At 56.5% G+C, this 7500-nt stretch overlaps 1 non-coding gene across 1 annotated transcript in view; it reads left to right on the forward strand.

Moving 5' to 3' along the window:
- Window positions 1-7346: 7346 nt before the first annotated feature.
- The window catches only part of LOC124729314, a 1909-nt gene continuing 1755 nt past the window's right edge, over window positions 7347-7500 (forward strand). Inside the window, exon 1 of the ribosomal RNA XR_007007606.1 lies at window positions 7347-7500. This exon is cut by the window's right edge and continues 1755 nt beyond it. This is a non-coding gene — a ribosomal RNA (small subunit ribosomal RNA).

A 7500-nucleotide genomic window follows, 5' to 3' on the forward strand; every position in this document is an offset into this window, starting at 1 on the left:
GGAGGAGGAGGTGTTGGCGGAGCTGAAGGCCCATCCCACCCTGGAGGTGCGGGCAGTCCGCCGCATTTTTAACGCGACCGGCCCCACCCGCCTTATGCGGGTGTTCTCTGAGGACGCCCCCTCCATTGACCGTCTCCTGAAGGAGGGTGCCCTCCTCTTCAATCAGCGGTACAAAGTCGACCCCTCCCGTTCCCCCCCTCAATCCCTGCGCTGCCAGAGATGTCTGCGCTACAATGCACACACAACAGCCGAGTGCCGCGAGGCCCCCACATGCCCGCATTGTCGCCAAGCGCACTTCCTCCGGCAGTGCCCCAACCTCCAATCCCCTCCCTCCTGTAATACCTGCAGCCTCCCCCACCCTACCTACTCCCAAAAGTGTAAAGCCCGGCCCCCTCCCACCACCCCTGAACTCACCGTCCCTGTCCGTCCCCTGGACGCCCCCACCCCTCCTGGCAATTCCCTTCGTCCCCCTCCCACTGCTGAGGACATCATCAGGTTCCTCACCATTGTCCTCCAAAACGTCCATCCCTTTCAGCGCCCCCACACCCTCCAACAGATCTCCCTCGCCGCCCGTTCCATATTCCACCTTAAAATGTACGCCACCTTTTCCAATAACCAGGCCCATTTCACCTTCTCCCGCCTTGACACCCTCGTATAAGTCCTTATCATGGCGCGACAGCATCGTATCCTTTTCAACAATATCCGCTCCCTTCCCGCCAACAAGAACCTCTTCCTGCACACCCTTGCTACCCACCGTGTGGATGCCTTCCTCCTCAACGAAACCTTCCTCCAACCCCACCACTCCATCCACACCTCCCCCTATCTCCTCCACCGCTCCGATAATCCCCTCCCAGTTGCGCGTGGCGGAGTTGCCATTGGCCACCACCGCCAGATCCCCGTTCGGCTCCAGCCTCTCCTTCCCGACCCCACCGAACACCTGATCCTTAGTCTCTTCTTCCCCGGCCTTACCATTACCTGTGCCACCATCTATGTCCGCCCCAACGCCCCTCTTCCTTTCGACTTCCTCTCCCACATCGACCGTACCTTCTCCTCCTATGTGATCGCCGCTGACCTCAACATCCATAGTCGCTCCGCTGCCCAGTTACGGCGGTGGCATCGGTTCCTCTCCTCCCTTCAAGGCGACCTCATCCCCATCCCCCAGCACACTCGTCCCGAATCCAACTCCACTCCCGATGTTATCCTCTCCTCCCCCAACCTCCTTGGTCGCATTACGGTGGATGTCCTGGAGCCTATTGGTAGCGACCATCTCCCTGTCCTCCTCACCGTTTCAGACGGCCGTCGCCCCCGCCCCGACCCTCGTCATGACCCTCCCCCTAAGTACATCCATGACTATTCCCGTGCCGACTGGAATGCCTACCGGGATACCCTCTCCACTCAGGTCGATAGCCACCCTCTCGCCTACCGCCGTCCCGATGATGTCACCCATGCCGCCTCCTTTCTCCAGCAGACCTTGTCTGAGGCCGTGGAGGCCCACGTCCCTACTGTTGCCATCCACCCCCACCGTCCTACCTTACCACCACAGGCCGTCCTCCTCCTCCGTGAATCCCGTCGTCTCTACCGTGCCTTCCTCCGCACGCGTGACCCGGACACCCTACGACGCCACCGGCAACTACAGCGACACATTCGAAATTTGCTCGCGGCCAAGAAACGCCGGGACTGGCGACAGACATGCACCCGTTTAACTGCTACCCTCCCTATACACTCGTCCAAGTTCTGGACCGCTTTCCGTCGCCTTACCGGAACTAAACCCTCCCCCTACTATCCTCTTCTCCACGATGATCACCCCTTCCCTGACGCCCTTAGTAAGGCCAATCACTTTGCCTCCTACCTGTCCGATGTGTTTTCCATCCCTGATGATCCCCAGTTCGATTACTCCCTCTTCCCAGATATCCGCGATCGAACTGACACCTCTGTCCCTCCCCTCGCTCCTGGTTTCCAGTACTTGGACCACATTCCACACACGGACCTTAATGCCCCCATCACCACACAAGATCTCATCAATACACTCCGCACCAAACGCAACACCGCTCCTGGTCACGATCGTGTCACCTACCGTCACCTTCGTGAAGCTCCTGTCTCTTTTCTCTCCACCCTGGCCAGGCTCTACAATGTAGTCCTGTCCACCGGTTACTACCCCGACCTGTGGAAAACCTCCCGTATCCTCATGTTCCTCAAACCTGGCAAACCGCCGTCCGCCGTCTCCTCCTACCGTCCCATCAGCCTTACCTCGGTCTTCAGCAAGGTCCTGGAATCTATCCTCACCCGCCGCATCCACCAGCATCTCCGCCAGCACCGCCTCCTCCCCGTTACCCAGTGTGGCTTTCGGCCGTCCTTCTCTTCTGACGATCTTCTCCTTCACCTCACTCATCTCCTTTCCGAACAGCTCAATTCCCGTCGCTCCGCAATCTTCCTCTCTCTTGACCTCGAACGCGCATATGACCGCGTATGGCATTCCGGTCTCCTCTTCAAGCTCCAAACCTTCGCCCTTCCCATTAACTACGTTCGTCTGATCGGTTCCTTTCTCTCCCGCCGTCCTTCCTATGTCACCATCCATAACACCGATTCCTACACCTTTTTCCCCTCCGCCGGTGTGCCCCAAGGCTCCGTCCTCTCCCCCCTTCTGTACTTGTTGTACACGGCGGACATGCCGCCGCCGTCACCCCCCGTCCACCTTCTCCAGTTTGCCGATGACACCGCCTTCCTTGCCCTTGCCCCCACCCTGCGACGCTCCCAACACCTTCTCCAATCCCATCTTGACCGGTTCACCGCTTGGTGCAACCAGTGGTTGCTCAAGGTCAATCCTTCCAAAACCCAGGCGATCATTGTAGGCAAAACCACTCCCTCCTTCCGCCTCCTTGATTTCTATCTCACCGTTTATGGCCGTCCCATCGCTCTCACCCCCACCCTTAAGTACCTTGGCGTCACCCTCGACCGTCGCCTCTCCTGGACTCCCCATCTCCAGACAATCCAAGCCAAGGCACGTTCCCGACTCCGTCTCCTCAAGCTCCTTTCCGGCCGAACGTGGGGTCTGGACCCCTCCACCATCCTCCACACCTATAAGTCCCTCATCCGCCCTATCCTCTGTTACGCCCATCCCGCCTGGATCTCCGCCCCCCCTTCCTTTTATAAATCCCTCCAAATCCTTGAACGCCATGCTCTCCGCCTTGCCTATCGCATCCGTCTCCCTTCCCCCACGCGGATCCTGTATGACCTTATCCCCTTCCCCCACCTCCTCCTCTTCCTCGAAAGGATACGAATCCTATACACCTCCCGTAAACTCGATCCTCCTCACCCGCTAGTCTCCCCGATCCTCTCCCACCCCCGCCCGCTGCCACGCCTGTACTCCCACGTCCCACCCGGTCTCCATCTCTCCACCCTCCTTACCCTCTCCCAAGGTGGCTTCCGCCAGCTCCCCCTCCCTGATGATGCCCTCCTCCCCTCCATCTACCCCTCCTACCAACTTTGATCCTCCCACCCTCCTCCTGTGCTTGCTCCTCGGGGCACCCTCCCTCCCTTCTCTCCCTTTTCCCTCCCTCCTCCTTTTCTCGTCCCTCGTCCCCCGGGCCCCCCCCCTCCCCTGTCCCTATCCTCCTGTCCCCGTCTCCTAAGCCATGGCATCCTCTTTTCCTCCCCTCTCCCCCTCCTCATCCCTGTTGCCCTCTTGGCAGGTCCCCGGACTCGCACACGCTCAGTGGACATTCGCGCGCCGGAGATCACCGCCATCAGTGTATCGTGTGTGCCGTCATGTTTAGTGTTCAGTGTTTACCGTCACACTCCATCGTTCACCAGTGCCATCGTCTCCTTCAGTGTTTGTGCGTCGTCTCAACAGTTTGCAGTGTGGCTTATCGTCGAGTGTGAACGGCTCCGTGTTTGTTTCTCTGTGTCTCCTGTTTTATTGCCCACCATTTTGTAACTTTTATGTTTTTCTCCTGTTTTTGCTGATTGTACCTTCTATGGCTGAAGAGCAGCGTAGTATGCTGCTGACAGCCTGCCTGCTGTCCAGGCTTTAAAATAACAATAAAGTAAAAAAAAAAAAAAAAAAAAAAAAAGAGTTATTTCCAATATGCGACATTCCCGCTGTCCGTATACATGAGCCGCGACCTGTACCACTTACGAGCGAGAGACGCGATCGCGTTGCTCACTGTACGGCGTCCGATACCGAGCCATCAGCATGTCGGTCCCCATGCGCGTTGCACTCGCACTCGCAGTCGCAAAAACGTGGGGCAAATATATTACGCGGAAGAGTTATAACAGACCGAGCCCCACTGCATGGGGGGAGTCTTTGTCACTAATGTACACAGATGGAACATTTTGGACTGGAACCAGATTACCCGTACACACGGCGCTGATTAGTAATCAATGCAGAGCCATCAAACTACAGCAAATATACACAACTGTCCGTATACATGCTGAAAGAGTCTGCCCAAAATGGGAACCACACGTCAGCCAGACACTCTGATCACGCACCACTCTCTGCTTCTAACAGGCGCACATACAATATGTAAGCACCAGCATGGAACAACATCCAGTGCATCTTCTCCGCCACATTACACAATCCACACTATCACAACCAGACCAGGAGGTCCGTGCGGAAAATACAATATCCCAGCCTTTCGACATCCACCATTGCGCAGACCAGGCACCAACACCCACACATGTCCTATACAACGGTGCACCCAACATCACAATAGTACCTCCTGTCACAGCGCACAAACAATGACATGAGTCAAAGACACAGGTCTCACACAAGCATAGAATTGGAGCGCCGCCTCTAATAAGCCAAAGGTGCATCCTGACGTGACAAATCTGATCATGTCACAAGCATTCACTTACTATAATCACTATCAACGAACCTGCCGCCCCCGCCCCCCCCCCCCCCTACACCTTTCCGTACAACAACGTGTAACCTAACCTAACCTAACCTAACCTATGTTGTACCTTAACCTAACCTATGTTGTACCTTAACCTAACCTATGTTGTACCTTAACCTAACCTATGTTGTACCTTAACCTAACCTATGTTGTACCTTAACCTAACCTATGTTGTACCTTAACCTAACCTATGTTGTACCTTAACCTAACCTATGTTGTACCTTAACCTAACCCATGTTGTACCTTAACCTAACCCATGTTGTACCTTAACCTAACCCATGTTGTACCTTAACCTAACCCATGTTGTACCTTAACCTAACCCATGTTGTACCTTAACCTAACCCATGTTGTGCCTCAACCTAACCCATGTTGTGCCTCAACCTAACCCATGTTGTGCCTCAACCTAACCCATGTTGTGCCTTAACCTAACCCATGTTGTGCCTCAACCTAACCCATGTTGTGCCTTAACCTAACCCATGTTGTGCCTTAACCTAACCCATGTTGTGCCTTAACCTAACCCATGTTGTGCCTTAACCTAACCCATGTTGTGCCTTAACCTAACCCATGTTGTGCCTTAACCTAACCCATGTTGTGCCTTAACCTAACCCATGTTGTGCCTTAACCTAACCCATGTTGTCGCCTTAACGTAACCCACGTTGTCGCCTAAACCTGCTCTGTAATTGTTATACGACTCGTTCAATTACTGTAGTGTTGCCCACCCGCAACCCTCGCAATATAGTTCGCTACTCGCACTGCCCGCACCCCTGTGTATCGCTTCATGTTAAACACCTTGCAAGTCTTGCTCACTTTCCACATGCTCCTGCTGTACACTGTAATGTGGATGGCAGCAGGACGTACATGCCGCCCCTCCCCACGTCCCCACCTTGCCCCCTGCCTTCGCAAGCTGGTTGGTGAGAAGTTTGCATGTTCAATGCCCTTCGCATGCGACGTACTCAGGCTACGTTGTGGTGCGGCCTGTGTCAACTGTCCGCTGATGTCGTACGCGTGAACCACAATCTGTACTGCACATTCGTCCTTATGTACTGAATGATACATCGTGGCACATGTGTGACCGCACAACGACTGCGCCCAAAAACGGCGGACCATACAGTGCAAATATTGTGCACGCAGCTACGTGTCGTCTCCCTATGAGAGCTGGATTGCAGTGTGGTACGCCATAGAGACGTGTGGGAGGAACGGACGCCGTGGATGGCGATCAGCATGAGCTGTCTGTTGATGTATTCGGACCTAGTCGTCTCTCCTCACACACCGTGATGGCATGGTGCACCGCGTTCCATATCTGCGACATGCTACAGAGGCCGGTTGACAGTCGTTCGAGCAATGGACATCGCATACGTACGGGGGCCACCTTCCACGTATTGTCTAGGCGTGCACATTTTGTTGCGTGTATGTGGGCAGACGTAGTGTGGCGTGACACCTGACACAGGCATGCAATAATCGTTGAAGTTGCAAATGGCGATGGACGCCTGCGTTTTCTGGTGAAGTTACGCAAATGAACAAATGGTAACCTGTTGTGGTGCGGTTGTTCTCGCTAGGGGTGAATCGGTGATGGCGACGATAGGTTGAGGTACTAACCGGTTGTTCCAGCGATACCCACCATGCCGACGAAACTGAACGGCATCTGGGTGTGAAGCGATACGCGGCGGTGGCTGGGTGGGACCGTCCCCGGCCGGTGAGGGGGCGCCTCCCGGCGTGCTGGCCGCGCGGTGCGTGGGCGCACGCGCTACAGCCGGCTGGTGGGGGCGGCCAGTGGCAGGCGCGCCGGCCGACGGACGCGGCAGGCGTCGCAGCTGCGCGCCGGCGCACCCTGCGCGCGGCGCCGTGCGGCCAAAGTAGGTCCTCGCGGGCCCGGTGCGAAGCGCGGTGGACATCTTCAGTGTGCTGGTCCGATTGAGGACTGTGTGCGTTGAGGATGCGCCGCCGCCCGGCGCTCGGCGCCGCGACGCCGTCTGCTGCTCGGTCGCCCCAGCGGTTCTCGCTGGTGGTTTGTATCGCAGCTGTGCGGATGTGTTGGCGCGTGCGCTGTGCTGGGAGAGTTCGCTTCGGCACCCAAGTGGGGCTTTTGTCCTTCTGTGGCGCTGGCGTTGGAGCTGCCGGTCACCGTAGGTGGCGCGTGTTGTCTCCCGCCGGCAATGCCACGACAGCACGCTCCCGGGCCTCTGTCGGCAGCGGCAAGCTCAGTTGGGAGCACGGGTGGTCGCACCGAAAGCGTCTACTCGCCTAACTCCGGGCGATTGCGCCTCTCTCGAACCCGACCAAGTACTTGGGACGGCGCTGCGCGCCGCCGGGACCTGAGAGGGTTTCGAGGTGTATTGTGCAGGGGAGCTCAGCCTCCTCCTGTTTGCAGAATGATTGAGCGGACGCTTGCGTGTTCGCGCGGGCCCCCGGGACACACTCCCGGGCGGCCGGCTGCTCAGCTCTAGTTGACGCAGCTCCCTGGTTGATCCTGCCAGTAGTCATATGCTTGTCTCAAAGATTAAGCCATGCATGTCTCAGTACAAGCCGCATTAAGGTGAAACCGCGAATGGCTCATTAAATCAGTTATGGTTCCTTAGATCGTACCCACGTTACTTGGATAACTGTGGTA

Source organism: Schistocerca piceifrons, unplaced genomic scaffold, assembly GCF_021461385.2.
Source record: "Schistocerca piceifrons isolate TAMUIC-IGC-003096 unplaced genomic scaffold, iqSchPice1.1 HiC_scaffold_1201, whole genome shotgun sequence".
Classification (NCBI taxonomy): domain Eukaryota; kingdom Metazoa; phylum Arthropoda; class Insecta; order Orthoptera; family Acrididae; genus Schistocerca; species Schistocerca piceifrons.